General features: G+C 38.6%; 1 long non-coding RNA gene across 1 annotated transcript; it reads left to right on the top strand.

Annotated features, from left to right (window-relative positions):
* The first annotated feature begins 1,217 nt into the window (after positions 1-1,217).
* Positions 1,218-18,473, top strand: LOC135288351 (uncharacterized). The gene is made up of 4 exons (XR_010351510.1): positions 1,218-1,426; positions 8,855-8,946; positions 17,076-17,312; positions 18,409-18,473. It is a non-coding gene; the product is annotated as an uncharacterized LOC135288351 (long non-coding RNA).
* Positions 18,474-19,248: the final 775 nt, after the last annotated feature.

Below are 19,248 nucleotides of genomic sequence, written 5' to 3' on the forward strand. Positions count from 1 at the left end.
GATTCAGTAACACATATCTGAGCTTGATTTAGTGGGTTAAAAATTCATGTGGTACACATTAATCATTACTATTTCCACTGTGGGGGCACCAGGGACTCCTATACTTGGCACATTCACTAGAGCAGGAGGGCTGACCATTTGCAGGGCTAGCCTTTCAAACCTATGAAGCAGTAAAGGAAAACTCAAGAAAACTCCTGTAGGTAATCAGCTGCAGACAAAAGCTGACATAAGAATGAACAAGATACCTTGAAAAGTGGAAATATGCTTGGAAGGCATTCTTTGTAAAAATCCCAACAAAACCCACTTAATTCTTTATGTGATAGCAAAAAAGAAGGATCTAGAGGAGAGAGTCAAAAAGTGAAGCCTAGAAAAATGGTCTTTGCAGCAATAGTGTGAGTGTTGTTTCTGTTAAGAGCAGAAGAAAAAGGTTGTACGGTTTGAAGGCAAAGATTATAAAAATTTGGTAACAACAATTTTTAACTTTTTAACTCCAGAAACAAGATGCAAAATGGAAACTTAATCTGATTTTTGGACATAAAAACTTGTTTGCATCACCTGCCTGACAAGTCTGGTGATCCCATCATTCACAGCAGTTGTAAATGAGGGGAGTTCCAAGGCCTAACTAGGGAAGAGAGGAGTGTGTGACATGCTTGAGTCATACTGCATGTGAAGTGATAGCTATCAGAAGAGGCTGAAGTTGAGAGACAAGCCAAGGTATTTTGGATGAAGCAGAGGTACAGATTTGTGTCTCTCCGTGGAAATGGCAATTGTGTTAGTGGATGAGATTACTGAGACACAGGCAGGCACAAAGGAGGGAAAGGAGCCAAAATCAGAATTCCATACAATCATGTGTGAACAAGCATGGTCCTTGAAGGTACAGACTAACAGAGTGATTGGCAAGAGAAACGTGAAAGGACAAAGCTCCTAAAGTCACTGAAGCTAGGAAAAGAAAAAAATTCAAAACAGGAGTTTGGCTATTGTGTAAAGGCAAGTGGCAAGTGAGGATGGTGAGGAGAGTGGACTGATTCTGAGCCTTAAGCAAATGTGGATCAATATAGTAATACTTACTGCAGGTTCAATTGAATAAAAAGGTGAACAGAAAGGTTCTGAAACCTCAGATGAACTGAAAAGAAGGTGGAGTGATGGCATGACACACCTGACAGAAATTACAGTGTGATCTTTGAGAGTGAAAATAGGGGGGAAAGACTGGATTTTTTTTTTATGGAAGAAAATAAAACATAACGTTTATTGTGAAAGAAAGGATGAAGAAAGAAAAGTGATGAGAAAAGCGGGGAGATACTATAAATGGATAAGAATGCATCCTGATCTGCAAGGAATCACTAACAGGGTCAGAAGAGGTCATCAGATGAGAAATCTGGTTATGAAGGGGATACAACTGAAACAGAAGAAGAACAGCCAAAATGAGGTAAGAGCATCCCATTGTTTGTAAATTTTCTCTTGGATTAAACCAGTGACTTCTATCTCAGACAAACAAGGAAAAACATCTGAAGAAAGGCTTATGAAGCAAGCTACAGGAAAAAGACATCTAGAATATGCAAGTCTGTTGAACTGGACAAGTAGAGTTGTTCCAGTTGAAAACAGCATAACTGAAAGGGAGGAAATACATTTTTACTACAGGAAATTGAGCTCTTCCCAGATCTTTACACTGAAGATACCATACAGCATGAACAGAGGAAGCAGAGAGAGTCTAGCCAAGGAACTGGCATGCTGTGGCTCTTCACGTCTTCTGTGACATTTCCAGAAAGATTTCATATTTTCTTCAGGTCTTTATGGAAAATAGTGCCTATTATGGGACTCAGTGTAGCTCCTTGATGAATTACAAATTATCCCCAACAATTGGGTGGCAGCTCACGATTTACTCTTACCACAGGTTGTAAGGAATCTTAAAAATCATCCATGTTTTTAATCTTACTTATTGTTAGATTCTTTGATTTTTTTGTTTTGAACACAAGTTGCTTCAATGAGAATGCTATGCATGACTCAGTTAAATTCCCTGCAGAAATCTCAACACAGGATATTATCACTGTACCGTTGTCAGCAAAGTCTGTAATCCCTAAGAAAAGTTACTTTTTTAAACAAAATGTATATTCTACAAGTCACGTTCACTTGTATTAATAAATGTAGTGACTTCTAAAAATTGTTAGTACAGACTCTTCTGGCAGTCTTGTTTCCACTGACTTGCCTCTTGACCACAGGGTTTTGAAGTACTTTCTGAAGACTGATAGGTCAAACACTTGATCTCCTTTGGAGTGTGGGTGTGAAACTGCAGATACCTGTATGTGATACTCCCTCTGGCTTTGTTGGAATGTGAAGAGGCTGGGTTTCTAATATAGGGGGTGTTTTCTGCATTTTTGTTAATCTACTGTTGTCTCCTACATTAGGAACAGAAAAAGACAGCAGGTGGAAACATTATGTGGAATGTACCCGCTATTCTGCTGGGAAAATAGGCACTACCTAGCCACTCTGAAGACAAAAACAATAGTTTGTTTTATATTTATATTAAAATAATAATCAGATCCAATTTTTTTTTTTTTAGGACAGCAGGTAGACTGTGTCTTAATTAGAGGTGGAGCTACAAGGCAGGCAGATAATGTTCTCCTATTAGCACTCTATTCCATTTTTATATACATAAGCAGCCAATCATGTTTGCAACACTCCTTCAACTATAAGTGCTGATTGTGAACCAAGAGCAAGTCAAGGAAGGATGTCTAACACATTAATTGACAACCATGAACATTTTTTTTATAGCTAGAGAAACCACAGAGGCAGATTTTGCTCATTCAAAATCCTATTTTAAGATTTGCCTTTTCCATGAAAACCTCAGGAATGGAGTCAATATGTTTTTTAAAAACCCACAGCTGTTAATTGAGTTATCAAGTTCTCTAAATGCTTGAACAGAGTAACCACATGACACTGTTGTTATAATTCTTGAACCACATCCTCTTTGTTCCACATTTCCTTGATGTAGCCAGAATTGAACATATACAAGTACGGCAGACTGTTTGCAGATGCCATGAGACTGGCATAAGGTCTGGTCATGACAGAATTTAGACAAGGGTAGTTTCATTGGCTGCTATTTATGTTACCTTCTTATCACAGTACTACATGCTGTGTCATCAGCCAGATTTTAAATTCTTCCTGCAAAATTAGAAATCACTAAAGGTTCACAAAATGGCCATCAAGTGCTCCTTGTTGCCCTTTATATATGCTCAGTGTTGTCAAGTCCATAAACTTCCCATCACTGAGACATATGTGCAGGACTTTTTCTTTTTTCTTGTGTTTATTCCTCCATCTTCTCAGTGACAAGGTTATGGCATATGCTTTGGCGTCATTCTTAAGCTGTACTCTAAATATTTCTGTTTTCCTTTCTGGATAACTTTGGAAAGATGGGTCTGTCAAACTTTCTGATGACAGTAATACCTAGCACTCTATTCAGTAATTTGATTTTTTAAGAGCCTTAGATGTTTGTTTTTACCTGTTTTGGTTTTCTAGCTTTTATGCCTTGTGGTATAATAAATTTTCAGCTGGAAGCTGTTAGGTAGCTCCTTAGGCTCTAGGTTCTTGATAACCAAAACTTGTTTAAGTTTATAAATATAGATGATAACATTTCAAACCATCCTTTTGGATGTTCTCTTATCTTGAACGGATATGTTACCTCAATGCTTAATAAGAGTAAAGTAAGTAAATAGAATATTATTAATTGTTAGGGAAACACCAGAGAATACAACAGAAGATATTGTATGACTCCATGATTCACTTGTTTCCAGGACACTGTGTAAAGACCTACTGACCCCTTTGGCTGAAACCCCTCTCCCCAAAATGTGGAGAGTAAAATTGGAAAAGGTTTAGAGACTGGCTAAAAGAACTTGAGAATAGCTTTTACAGAAACAGCAAGTAGGTAGATTAGTGCTCTTCAACCTGGAAAAGATGTTTGAGGAGCAAATGTCAGAGTCTGATAAAATCCTGAGCAGTATGGACTAGATAGGAAATTATTAATTACATTATTTCTTCATCTATAAGAACTAGAAGGCAACAAAGGCAGGTGTCAAATTCAGTCTAAGGAAGAAGTGATTCTTCAGTAAGCATGTTGTTAATCTGCAGAGATGTGAAAGAGTGAGAATTACTGTTTGCATTGAAACAGCCTCAGCTGCAAATTGGGAATACAGAAATATCACATAGGTTGGGAGTGACCCCTTCTAGTCCAGCACCCTGTAGAAAGAGAAAGTTGTCCAGAGCTGCATCCAGATGGGTCTCACATGTTTCCAAGGAGGAGATTTCACAGCTGCTCTGGGACCTGCTTCACTGTCTGACCACCTTCATAGTAACCTATACTGAGTGAGAATTTCCCAGGTTTCATGCTCTGTTTTCCACTGTGCACCTCCAAGAAGAAAGTCCCTGTCTGATCTTGAAGGTGAGGTCATCTCTAGTTCTTAATCAGTTGGCTCCTTGTAGTGCTATATGAGGTTATTCCATTTTGGTGCAGAACTTTGCTTTTATTGAACTTCATGAGTTTCCTCCTAGCCCATTTTTCTAGCCTGTATAAAATTACACAGACATACTATTCACTATGGCCAGTTTTCTATCATCTACAAAATTGCTGAGAGTACACTCTAGACCATCATCCAGCTTGTTAATAAAGGTGTTGAATGTTCTCGCTACTGCTATTTGCCTCTGAGGGATAATCACTAGTAACTGACAGTCTGTTCAGATTTCTTACTTCTGATCATTCTGCTTCAAGCCCTGTGGTCCAGCTGAATTTTTACCCACCTTATCCAGTCCATATTTTACTCATTGTCTAAATGTTGCTATGGGAACACCATGTCGAAGATCTGCTAAAGTCAAAGTCTAGGACATTTCCTGCTGTACCACTATGCACACAGCCTGCCATCTCACTGTAACAAATGAGTTGGTCAGACATGAATTACCCTTGGTAAATTTATCCTGGCTGGTCCAGTCACCACATTCTCCTGCTTGTGGCTGGAAATAGTTCTCAAGAGGATTTGCTCCTTTATCTTCCCAGGGACTAAGGTGAGGCTGACCAGTCTGTACTTTCCTGCGCTTCCTGCCCTCCTTAAAGATGAGTATGATGTTTGGCTTTTCTCCATACCCTTCCATGCAGCTTATCTGGTCCCATGGACTTATATGTGTCCAGTTAGCTCAAGATCTCCCTAATTGTACCTCTCTCTACACTCCCACTCTCTCAGTTATTAGGCAGTGGGAACTGTGCTGTCAGAGGGCAGCTCTAACCAATGAAAACTAGAGCAAAAGAACTATCTCAGTCTGTTTCATATCCTTTTTCACTAAATATCCTCCCTCATTAAGCACAGTCCTTCATTTTCTTTGGCCTTGGTTTTCTGCCAGCATGGTTGTGGAAGTACTTATTCCTTGCCTTTCATATCCCTTGCTACTTTGAACTCCAGTTGAGCTTTGGTTTTCCTAATTCTTTTCAACTTTCTACTCATTGGAGTCTTTCATTTGAGGAAGTTCTGCTAAAAGATGAATGGTTGATGTGGGTCTGTTTGCCTTCTAAGGTAGTCTCCTTTGGGATTCTACTGAGCAAATCCCTGACTAACCCAAACCTTGCTCTTCTGAAGTCCAGGATTGTGAGCCTTCTATTTATCTAGCTGTTCTTAGGATTTTTAGCTTTGAGATCTAAGAGTCAGCAGCTAAGTCAGCTCATCTTTATATGAGTAACTTGCTCATGAGTATGAGGTCCAGGAGAACACCTTCTCTAAGCAGCTCCATTATAACCTGTGTCAAAAAAATTGTATTGATATGTTCCAGAAACATCCTGGGTTGCTTGTCCAGCCTTATTGTTCTTCCATCAGGCATTAGGGTGGCTGAGTGCCTAGATGTGCAATTCATGAGGTTTCTGGATACCTAAAGAAAGCCTATTTTATTTCCTCTTCTTGATCAGGCAGTCTCTGGCATGTTTACCACAGCATCACCTGTGTTGGTCTGTCTTCTGGTTCCTAGTCATAAGGTCTCAGCTGGTTCTTCACCTAGTCTAAGGCAAAGCTCCATGCACTTTAGCCACTTCTTTGCATAGAGTATAACCCCTCCTCCTTGCTGTCTCAGCCTGTCTTTCCTGAAAAGCCTGTATCCATTTACTGCAGCATTCCCAACCTGTGAGCTATGCCACCATGTCTGTAATCCCAATGAGGTCACAGGTCTACAACTGCATGAACTGCTAACACTTCTTGTTTGCTCCCAGGCTCTGTGCATTTTTGTACAGGCACAGAGATGGGCCCCTAGTCATGCTGCTATCCCAGAGGGAGTGTGATAGCCTCCCCACTCATGCTGTCTCCCAGATGCTTCTTCAAATTGCTGGGTGCTGGGAGAGTATTTGGAAAAGTGTCATCATATGCTTGTTCCATTTTTGTACTCTTCCCCAGCCATCTGCTTTTGATCGCCGACCTTGGTGTGTACCTAAGAACTGCCACCAGTAGGAGGGATTACGTCTGGTAAATTTGGAAGTCAAGAGCAGGACATGAACCCAAGTCTCCACAAGAAAGCCACAAAATGTGCTGCAGAAAAGCTATCTTTGAGCCTCAGGCCTCCACCCGCTCTTGGCAACCATCTGAAAGTGGATCCTGGGTTACACAGACCCAGTAGTACCATGCACATGGTCTTGGGTTGGTGCCCAGAGCAGATAGGAAAACTGAATTACTTATTTTGTTCCTTTGCCTTTGAGATAATACTTGATTTGTAACTGCTAAAATTATTGCTAGGTGTTTTTCATAATTGTTTCATAACTCAATCTTTTTGATGCTCCTATCTTTGCTTGCATGCTAATTGAGCTGTCCTATAGAGAAACTGTGTTGCCAGCAATATCCAAGTCTCCTAATGCATTGTGGTTGAGCTAGGCAATGTATGTGCTGCAGCAAATCCTGTCTTTTTTCATAAGGAATGAATGACAAACCCAACAGAAAATGTGAAACATTAGTTTCCTATTAACAGAGTCTATGTTAAAGCTATTAACATGTGCTCACCTTGATTCTATCTTAGGCTGAACCTATAAAGATTTTATTTCTACATACAGAGGGGTTTTTTTTAAATCACCATGCTCAATTTCGTGACTGCTTTTAGGCTAAAAAATTTGGTTAACATATGACTTTCTGAATCAAGCCTTGCTTGAGCATCCTTTTGCTTTGTTTCTTTCATGTCAGGATGATATTTTTGGAGCTTTGTTATATACGTAATACACGTTAAATGCTGCAAAGGCACAGGTAATTATTTTGGTATTATTTTGATTGTGATGTTGTTTCCTTATTGTTTTACAAGCAAAATAAGACTGATGGGGCAAACCAAGAGTAAGTGTCAGAACCTCTCCAAACAAGTTTTGATTAAGAAATTACATTATGAGTGTGCTAACAATATATAATAAAGCACAGACTTGTAAATGTTTACTAGGGCTAGTAAAAAGTAACAGACAATATCAAATGTATTTTTAAATACATTTGCAGTTTAAAATTTATGGACTCTGGTTGTCAAAGTAATGACTTTTGGAGATGGTCCAAATGTCTGCATTATTAATAAAAGATAGCCTCAGCTCTGTCTCACTAGATCTTTATCTTTCCTTCATTATTTTGAGCATGCAAACTGGACTTCAAATCCATCCAGTTCATCACTTTTTGATCCTCCCAAAACTTCTGCTCAGCAATTCAAAACAAAGGGTCTTTTTTTCCCTACATTTCACACTGTTGAACTTATCCTAAGCACTCTTCAGAAAGGGTGGTGGAAGCACCTCATCTGATAATGAAGAAGCTGCCCTCAGCACCTCTTGTACAGCGTGCCTGGGCAGGTCTTTCTCACAGTTGTACCTCATAAACAATGAGTGGAATGAAGAAGAGTGCAGAAATGGGTACAGAGTACCAGAGCTGTGCTTGCCCTGCTTACATCATGATCTATAAGCCCTGAAACCTGTAAAGAGTGGTTACTTTTCAGCTCCAACTCTTCCACTCTACATGTCCACACTACTTGCTTATGTAGAAACAGCATTAGTAGTCCCCCTTTCACAGGCACCTTTCTCATCTCCCATCTCTTTTAACTGGCAGCTCCATCAAATCTTCTGCACTCTGTGCACAGAATACATACACTGAATTTAAACAGATATTCTCTCATCTTCACTTGATGTGACATTCACTTAAAACTCAATCTCTGTACTTAGAATAATTTAAAGATGGTTAAAAAACATCTGAGTCTTACATGAATAGGATACATTTGGGGAAGGGAGAAAAAAGCCACAGCACTAAAAGATAGAATAATATGAAACCAAAATAGTTTTAATTAATAGAGACAATTCAAGGTGCATTGTGAAAATTCAGATGCCACTTGTTTTTTGGAAGATATATAAATCAACACAAATGACCTAAATAAAAAGGTCATAGAGCCAGCAGGTAATCTGTGCACAAAGTAGATGAGGAATACCTTGACTTAATAATTTTGCATCTCAATAGCAGACTGAGCCTCCTCTGGTGTGTCTTCCTGTGTTGCAGACTGTAACTGCAGCAGGAACAATGTCTGAGAGGAGGAATTTCAGTTTCAGTTCTTTTCCCACTGTTTCCAGACTCCTGACAAATATAAATTGCATACATTTCATGTGACAGGGAGAATATTGTGTAAAGTATCACGACATGATTATTTACCTACTATTTCTTTAACTTTTAATATTTTAATCTCTGAGAATCATTGGTATTCCTCAGAGTCTAGGAAATGGATTTTTAATTAGATACCCAGAAAATTATTGCAGGTGATGGATGTGAAGGCAATTTTAGTATTCTGTGTGACTCCTGGCCAATGATTTTTTACAGATTTTTTTCTGTATTTTAAGCTAGGGATTAAACTCAGGTACAGTCAGTCCTCTGGAAAGTCACTCTGTCTAATCTGGCTCTGATCACAGGAGAGGAGACAAGGAAGAGTGAGGTGAGTGGGGACAGTAATTTCTATGGGAGCTTGTTTGGGAAGTTCTATTTCTTCTTTCTGGAAGACCAGCAGGACTGAAACTGTTGTTTCGCCTGATTCTTACATGAAACAACTACTAGGTATTTCTACTCAACTAGCATTGGGAAATTTCTTCCACAACAGAGAGAGATGGACAACTCTAGAGTTAAATTAAGTTTTCCTTCATTCCTGAAGTTTTCATTAATTTGAATTTAATATTTCCTATTACTTGAATGACACTGAAAAGAAACATGGTGATAGGGAGAATTGTATTTGGATCTCAAAAATTGTTTCTTCCCACCTTGCCTGGGGAGGCAGAGCCTTGGAATCTTCAGACAATTTTGCTGCTCAGGTAGTAGAAGAAGCTGGTATGGAGGCAAGAGATGTTCCTTTGGTTGCAATGACATTTTACTTCCATCCATTCCCAAAAGATACATACTATATATAAGCTTGAACCCTAATTTGTCTCAAAGAACTGGGTTTTACAGGTTGGCAGGTTTGGGGGAATGATGTAGGGGACAGTCAAGCTTAGATTCAACAATGTGAATGTAAATTGAGTTACATTTGGGTTAGAGAACTGAATCAAAAGTTAAATGTAATGAAAATATGAAAAAAATTAATTGATATCAAAGCTAAATGAAGAGGTTCCTCTTAATCGTGTTCAGATAAGTCTGCACAAGTGTTGCTTACATCCTGAGTTAGCCAGCTACAGAGGTTGCATGTTGAGTAGCTGTGGTTACTGCAGTCCTGTGCAGTAAAATGCTGTTGCTGGATATGGCAAAGTGGGCTTAGCATCAGGCTTAAAATGCTACACATCATCTGCAGCGTAAAGGATAGGCATAGGAGGCATGTGCATCTGGAAAATCCTGTGTGGTATACCATTAGTTGAACAACCTTAAGGAGGTTGAAAGCAGCAACATGCAGGAGTTCAAACAGATGAGAACTTCAATAACACAAGTCAGAGAAAAACAAGACAGATTAAATTTATATTTACAAAAATAAACCCAAGGACTATTGCCTCTCTTAGGTCATGTAACATCCACAGTGCTGTTTTGAAGAAAAAATATCTAATGTTAAAATGGAAATTATGTGGAAGATGATCTAAATATGGCAAATAAATATTACAAATTAGCCATGTAAGGAGTAAAGAAGAGCAAAGGAATCAGAAACCTTTCTTCATGTGGTTATATGAGAGGACGCTTTAGTGAAGGGACAGTCAATTAGTAAAAATGTTGCAAAATGCACTCCTGCAAGAAAGCTACAGGTGAGAAGAAACAATGATATGAATTTAAAGTGTTTGTATTACTGTGTTTTAAGTGCCAGGGTGCACACTACCATTATTTTATAAATATTAAGTACTCTGTGCTTCAGTGAAAGAGATACATTATATTGCTTTATGCTATGCAATGTATAAACGAAGTAATGATATACGAATCTACCATTTTCACTGTTGTGAAACAATTATCACCCTTGTTTACGTTGTGGTATCTTATTGCTGAAGCCAAACTCTGAAAAGGATCGAAGCAAACCATTGGAATTCAGGTTATAGTTATTGAGATGCTACTAAAATGGGATATTAATGGATTTCTTCTAAAATGTTGTGAGGTTCTACTCTTGTTGCCAGTTGCCCTCAAAGCTCTTCATTCTAGGCTTTTCATTGTCAGAAAGGTGAAGACAAACAGAATCCTTAACTGTTGCTTAATATTTTAGTGATTATATAGGGACTTATTTTTCTTTTTTAATCCTCTCACCTGGAAAGGCAAGGACCTTGTTATGATTACCATCTGTCAGACTGTACAGAGAGGACAAAGAAATAAACATTTTCATGACTGGGCCATTTTGTATATATATAGAGGAAGACTGATCCTACTGATTTCAGTGGTATTATTTCTGTACTGCACCAGCAAAAGCGAGATGACATTTTATGACAGCACATCTCTATACCACTAAAAATGACCTAAACCTCCTTCCTGTATAAAGTCTGTATGTTACAGTCTTAAAAGAATGCCTGTCTTTACAGTTGACATTAGAGTGTCTTTTCAGTCTGAGTTGTCTATTCCTCCACAAGCTAGCTGGAAATATTTCTTTTCCAGAGAAGCATATGGTCTGGTTTTGAGATTGATAAACCTCATGGGGTAGCTCCTTTCTGGTTAAAAGGTTTTTAGAATATTAATCCTGAGAATCTGCATGTAAGGGAGACATATGGGAACTATAAACTGAACTCTCATTCACTTTTTGAAGTTTCTGTGTTCTGTTGGCTTGAGGGAGCCACGTTTTCAGAAAGCAGGTGGTGTTGGGCATTTGAAAATTGGAATTGTTTTAAGGCATCACAAAAATGATAATAAAGTTTACTGATCATTGAAATGATCCAAACAAACTGTTGCTAGGTATGCTTAAAAATATTTCTGAACCTCAGATACATTTCAACTAACATGTTGTCCTTATTTTTAAAGGCTGAGCACAATACTGCACATTTTACTCCAGTACTACTGAATTACAAACAAATAGTTTTCAAACAGTAGCTTATTATGTCAGTTCATCTCTTTTTAGAGGTAAGCAGGACAGAAGAGATGATAAATAATTTTGTAAAACTTGACTTACTTATTATATCTTTCTATGTTAGGATTATGAATGTTTGTTCTAAGAGATTCTAGCTTATTCTACCAACACAAAGTTACAATTTTCCTCTGAATTTTGTGTCACATCCTGCATTTAAAATACCTCACAAAATACCTTATACTGTCACAAAACTATGGTAAAATTTCTGTTCCCTGTACTCTGGCAAGAGAAAATTGGGGGGGAAAACACTGTGGTTTTGGATTTTTTAGCTTGCAGTTTCGTACATGTTGCCCACTTTGATCTGAAGTGCCCTTCACATCTAACAGTGCTACAGTGAGCACAGTTGCATTTAGGGCTTACTGCAGTTCAAATGAAATCAATCCTAAAACTCAGAAAATTCTCTAAGCATAGGATAAAACTTTTAGACAGGCATGATTTGAATTTGAGACATCTAAATTAAAAGAGTATAAAATAACTGGCATTGGCTTAAGTAACTTGAGTGTTTAAAAATACAATAAAAATCATGTCCTTTTAAAGGACGATGTAGTGTTGACTAAACACATATACAGACGTGCCTATACCTTTGAATTTACTTAAGAAATTCAGGCACAGTCTTATGACTGTGAAATTAAAATATATTTGCAATACTGGCAAAGACAAACAGACCCCAGGTATGACTGACTATTGTGCTGCTTACCTTGATTTCTGTCTCAAACATTTATCCATTTAGTCTTAATTCAAAGCTTTATCTCAAGGCTCTTGCTTAATTTTTTCCCAATAACCCTAAATGCAAAAATGTACACCTCCTATTGCAAGGCTGCATCTTCTGCCCTGTGCCACCTGAGGGGTACAAGGACATAATCTCCTCCTTTCTGCAAAAGCCACTACATTAGCAGAGTCCTATCTTCCTATTAAAGGCCAATATCCACCTGAAAAAGAATCTTGGGATTTTCAATAGTAAGAACAAGAACAACAATAACAGCAATATTAATAACAGCAATAATACATAATTAGGAACACTTTCTTAATTGGCATCACTTGCAGATCAATGCTATGGGTATTAAACCAATCCATAGAGTGAGTGCTGCCATAATATAAACATTGCCACTGAAAAATGCAGAAGCATCATTTGTTGTTACTTTTAAGTTCTTGTTACTCTTAAGTTCTGTACTCTTAAGTGAACTCTGGTTCACTTTGCTGAACTCTGCTCACTTTGTAAGAGCTGACAAGATCTCACACCTAACAGGTGTGGCCACAGGCAAATGAATGAAACACAAATATAAACCTGGGAGATTTCTCTTTGCAACAGTAATGCTTTAAGCAGAAGCACTAAGCTGCACTTATCCCATTTGAATTTTCCTTTTCCAGTCTCTCCTGATAAGGATCACTCATATGAGCTAAGTATTGCCCTCAGTAACCATCCTTGCATTATTAATAACCAACTCAATTTTGCCTGCTAGAGCAAGAGTCCTCCTTTAATATGAAAAGTTAGGCTCAAGTAACAGTCCTTCATGAATGCATATATTATCAGTCTTTTCCACTAATTGGTCTCAAAGTATGTCATAAATCTCACCACCAAATCAACAGGATTTGGAGGCTGGTCTTCTACTCAAACACTAAAATTTAGGTAAAGGCCTGGGCAGAAAAGCAGGAGAAGAGCTGAGACAACAGAATTTTGTATTATCCATGGTGCACATCCCAAACGGCAAGAACAAGGAGAGACAAAGCTGTCTAATTCTCCTAGGAGAATTAAAACTACAGAGAATCATAGGATTGTTAAGGTTGAAACAGATCTGTAACATCACTGAGTGACACCATTAACCCAGCACCACTGTATTCACCTGCATATAAAAGAATATCAGGAGCTGAAATCAGTGATGGAGGCCAGTAACACTGGACATAATCCTTCAGCTCTTAACCCATTTTGTGTAAACAATCTATCTGCAGAGCTAAACTCTGAAGGATATGTGTTCGCCGTAAATTTTTCTGCTAATTTTTAGCTTATCAAAAGTTAGACACATGTGGTATAGAAACGGGTATTTCTGATTATAAGAGGATCATTTTGGTAGCCAGCACTGTAGTAAATTTACTTTTTCTTCATTTAATATACCTAGAAAAATAGTCACTATCTCTAAAGAGAAACTCTATATAGTCAATGATAGAAAGAACAGGTTGCAGAAAGTCTGCACTTACTTCAGACTAGCTTGTTTATATGAGCTCTGAATCATTCTCAGCTTTGTTTTCTTTGTGGAAGTTCCTGCACAACAATTGTCTTTTTTATGATATCAAAGTTGATCTCATTTCTGATGAACAGTGTAGCTGGAGACACGTGTCTGCCAAACTACGGTCACTCACTTGTGTTAGAGAAATTTCCTTGTCATGAAATTCAGTTTCCTCACTGCACAAAGCTAATTTTTCCTATGTCATGGAGAGTTGTTTTATTGACACACCCTTGGGACAGGGTTTTCTCTCAACAGCACAAACATTCTGTCAGTGGCTTTGGCAGATGTGTGTATATTTTCTAGAAGTAGCACACTTATTGGCTACCACTTACTCATCGACAAGAGAAAAGTCTTCCAGGGCTTTAACACAAGAACAAGCAATATTTAACACCTACATCAAGAACTGCTTCCTGCTCCTTGGACACCACTGGAACTTTGGATATCCTCTGGCATGCCCAGAGTGAGGTTGCAGTTAGATCTCCTCCTACACAGCTGAATCAGGCTACTGTCTTGTGAGATGTGCACCTCCAGATCCTTCAGGGACAAGATTCCAATCTCTTTGCAGAGAGCTGGAGCCTACAGGGCAGATCCAGGTGCTCTGTTCCTTAGGTGTGTTGACCCTGCTGGACAGTCTAACATGATATAACACACTTGCAGTGAAATATGCGAGGCTGAAAGCCTTGGGTCAGGCTGATCCTTCACCTCCCAGCCTCGAGGAGGACTATCTGCCTGCCCAGGCACTTTGTGAGCCCAGCCTGCCATGGCAGGGGAGGCAAGGCAGTGCCTGCAGGGTGCATGAGAGGGGACCGTGGGGCATAGCCCTGGGGGGTGGCCAAGGACCACTTCCCTCCCAAAGCCTCTGGCAGCTGTGACCGCAGGTGCTTGGGCTGCACAAGCAGAAACATGTGAGGGTGCAGCCTGGAGAGCTTCATTTTCAGCTGACTAACCTCTTTCCTTGGCAAGAAACAGCGTTTTCTTGTATTTTTTTTTTTTTTTAAAGAGTGAGAGTGCATGAGAGTGTAAACTATTCTCCTCCTCAGCATCTATTCTGAAGCCTGTAGAAGGCTCTAAAACCCGTCTGCATGTGTAACAGCCTGTTAGGATGAGAGCATTTTGTTTTGGGGTAGAAACAAAGATCTTGAGGCTTTTGATCAGGCATTTAAGCAATGGGGTATCACCTTTTCTGGAGGAAATGCATACCAAGAATGCCCAGTGTGCTTCTTCCTCCCTGCTCCTCCCAGCTCATCTTTGGTCTCTGGGAAACACTTGAATCAGCAGTGCCAGCAACTCCCCGGCTCTTTGCCTATCTGGGATGATCAGAGACAGCTTTTGTTTAAAATTTCGGGATTTAAGACACTTTTCTTCTGCAAATGAGAGGTATTTTGTAATTTGTATCCTAAAAAATCCTCAATCCTCCAAGTCTATTCTCTTACTGTGAGAAGGATTTTCCTGGTTTTCCACTCTCTCTCTTAACCAAGTGCATAGCACAAATTTAACACTGCTTCTCAGAGAGTTAAATTGGATTTGTCCAGATGGACACTGTTACAGGCCTCCTTTATAGGTGGGATTAATTTTATTAAAATATAATCCTCCCATGCTCACATTATCCCCTTCAGACATTCTCTTTTAATCTTTTGCAAAGTAGCATTAAAACAGTTTCTGGGATTCATTAGGAATTATATTAAAATACAGACACACCTTTTAGACTACAAATGCTGAGAAAAAACAAACTGAAATTTCCTTTACTTTGAGATTCTCTCTGAGCTAATTAATGGGAATGGGCAAGATGCATTTGCCCCAGTTCCAGCAAAATGACAATTAAAGGAGCACAAAGGAGTCCTATGACCACTCAGCTGCTTTCCTTGTGGGACAGGGATACAGTTTATTTTCTTCTTCTCAGTCCTGGAAATGAACTTGTGTTGCTCCACTGCCTTGATTTGAAGGAAGGTCTACAGATGCTTCTGTGATTTTCCATTTCACCCCCATGCAGCACAAGGCCGATGCACCACTTAAATCCTCATCAGAATGGGGCTTAGGTAATACCTTTGGCAGAAGGGCAAGTTCCACCCACATTCCTCTGTGCTCATCTGGGCTGGAGAATCAGAATTGGAAAGCTGCATGTGTGTGGTTTTTTTACCACTTGGAACTAAATACTTACTGTGCACCTATTTCAGATTTGCTTCTGGCTCTGCTCTTTCTGCACAGCCAGAAACTACACCAGTGAAATCTCTTTATGTTATAAATTTGGAATTCCAAGATAGTTTTGAAAGAACAAAAAGGAGAAATCCTTGCCATTCATTAGTCCTTTACTGAGAGTAAGCTGAGAGACTTCTCAATTATGTTATTCACCCCAAAAGAGATTCTGAAGTTTCCCAAACCCCATCAGTCTGTTATGAAACATACAAATTTTGCAAAAAGGTAAGTAAATCTCTTTTGATTGGCTTCCAAATTTTTGAAAGCACTACAATATATGTACTATTAATAGTAGCATATTAAACTCCACCTGTAAGTGACAAATACAGGAGAATTAAATGTATAAAGTAAAAGGCAAAGGCCTGCTAAAAATTCAAAATAGAGAAGAATGTAAGTGCAAAGAAAAAAGCAGTGTGTTTGGAATTATTTCTTCTTTTAACTAAAATCTAAACCCTTGGCAATAATATTATATATTTCAACATGTATTAAGCCCTGAAGAAAATAAGATACTTCATCTGGTTTTGCAAAAGTCATAGTGCCTAATGTTGTAGTACCTCTGATACTGATATACCTCACATGATCTGCAGAAAACATAACATTTTTAGTACAAAAAGCCAGATATCCACAGGTATCTAGGAGATCTGAGGAAAAATCTGAAGAAAGAGACACTGGAAAGAGCAAATGTTAAGTAGGAGAGGGTGCAGCAACCATGTCTGAACACAGAGATAGAAGAGTTCATGGCATGGGTCCCTTGTTCTCTTTTTTATCTTCTGCTACTGATAAAAGCAGATTTTCAAAATGCTTGTAATGTATCATTATCAATGCAATTAAATCACAGTAAGTTCTCACTTAATAATATTACTTTATACATTGTAGTGGTTGCTTAAAAGATCAGTTCTAAAACTGGAAAGCTCTTTAGTTACTTTCTTCAATCTGTCATTTTGATGGGAGTGAATTCATAAAGGTCTCTGAAATTATCCTATCTACCACTATTTGCTTACGTAAGGGTTCAGCTATCCCATATGAGCTTGACTCAGGCCTTAACATGCTATAAGCACTGTGTTAGCAGTTCTAGTCTTGGACAGGTCCATGCTAATGTTGGAAATTAAAATCTGCTCCATGTTCCTCCTGTAATAGATATCACATCTGTAAAACAAGACTAGGAATCTCTATGACAATCTTGTTGATTGAAACATGAACCTACTCCTTGTGTCAAGTATCAGCTATGGATCTGAAGAAATCTGTCCAGCCCCCTTCTCATCATTTTTCACCGAGGAGATCATCCAGACCGAAACTACTGCTGCACTGGATCAGCCCATCCCGCTCTCCCTTGCATCCTGTAACACACTTGCAGACAAGGACCACAGCAATCTGGTAGGTGCCTTACACGACATTATCTTGGCAGGATGGAGCTGAAATTCCCAAGTTTGCCCAGCTCCTGGCATCTTTAGCCAAGAGTATCTTGGGTTGCCACAGCTACGCTGTTACCAGAATCTCAGCTAACTAATTTAAAATCAGTCGAAGAGATTCTCGGCTCCTTTGCTTCACCACTTCACATCCTAGAAATAATTGCATATCTGTAATACAGCATAAAAGATATTTTAGCTGCCTTCAGAATGTTCTCTCTGCTGGTTGGGTTATATTTACACTGTTACCCTGAATTCCCTGTGCACTGTTATCATTAAAGCACATTGTCACCATGTGGCTCTGCCTGGACATCTTTCTATGGCCCTGGAGATGTAGTCACAACTGCACACCACTGGTTTGGCTACTGAGGGGCAAGTATTTCCAAGTCAGATAGTATGGCAAAGTTCTTGTAGGTAGACTTTGCCAAATCTTCCATCAGTTTGAAAAGTTATGGCTTTTATTTGTCTACTCACATCTTTCTTTTTAATGCTACTACCCCTATGCAAGCAGAAACAGAATGGGACAGGGCAGACCAATTGCATTTCAGAATCCTGGCACAAATTTAGCTTGGTATTCCTTTCTATATTCATGTTCTGCCTTGTTTTTGATGGATCAAGATGCTAAACAAATTTCTTATAATGTATGCTAGTCCATATCATCAAAGGCTGCCAAAGAGGCTGCCTTTTTCTCCAGCAGTTGCTACTGCTGAAAAACTGTTTCATCCTGAGATCAAAAAGTCTACCTTACCTTATTGTCTATAGCAAAGATTTACCAGCTGGCTTTGTCACCTGCTTGCACTAGGAAATTACTGTCATTATTTGGAAAATGCATTTCCACTGTGATGTATATGTATTATAGATGCACTTTTTTTTCCAAATTGTGAAATATATGTGTATATATAAGTATATATGTCTATATTAATATCTTTGCTACAAGATATATATCTAAATAACCCAATAACGTACAAGAAAATTCTGCTGTATCTTTCTTTACACTCTCACTGCAAAATCACTATGTCCCACAACAGCCAGCAGTAACAACAACACTCGTTTGCCTTGCACAGTTCCCTACACATAACACTTGAAGGAGAACCAACCCATCAGCTTGGGAGAGAATGAACACAGTGTGGTAAGCTCTAAGCTGTGCACATGCAGACTGTCAAAAGTGATTGACTTTGGACAAGTTCTAAAGTTACTGGAAGGAGAAAGGGAGGAAGAAAGTAAGGATTGATAGATGGTGTAATTGCATACTGTTAGAAAATCTTAGAAAACAAGGCAAAATACAAGGCATGGGGAATGAAATATAAAACATTCAATGAAAGCTGTAGGAGAGAGCTGAGAGAAGCTCCAACAGGCCGCGACATCAAGGTAAGTGATAAGATGTTAAACATTATCATAAATGGAGAACTTGCACTGCAGGTTAATCTGCTGGTGTTTAACTCTCAGCTATTAAGAGGATAAGGGATGAACAGATAAGGCTTTAGAAATAAAAATTGTATTTTCACATCTCTGCTGGTGAGGACAGCAGTGATATTTCTGGGCTGCTGTTATGCTTTTAAAGGTAATCAAGTCATGATATTAAAGGTAGTGATTTCTAGGAATCCTATTCATCAGCATAACTAAAATAATTTGGAAAAGAGGAGCTCCCCAGAAGCAATGCTATTTACATTGCAGTTGAGAAGAAGTTAAGAGAAAAAAGTATAGTGAATAATTAGATTTAAAAACTAAACTTTATAAAGCACTGTTAAACAAAAATGAACTGTAACATAAAATTAGCATTTCAAAGAACATATTTTTCTTTTTTTAATGATTTCCTCAACCAGCTTTCGATATTGTTATTACTGGCTGTCTCTAAGAGATCCACTGCGTTTGCAGGAACAGAATGGTCCAAAACTATCTGGAGG

Source organism: Passer domesticus, chromosome 1, assembly GCF_036417665.1.
Source record: "Passer domesticus isolate bPasDom1 chromosome 1, bPasDom1.hap1, whole genome shotgun sequence".
NCBI classification, from domain to species: Eukaryota; Metazoa; Chordata; class Aves; order Passeriformes; family Passeridae; genus Passer; species Passer domesticus.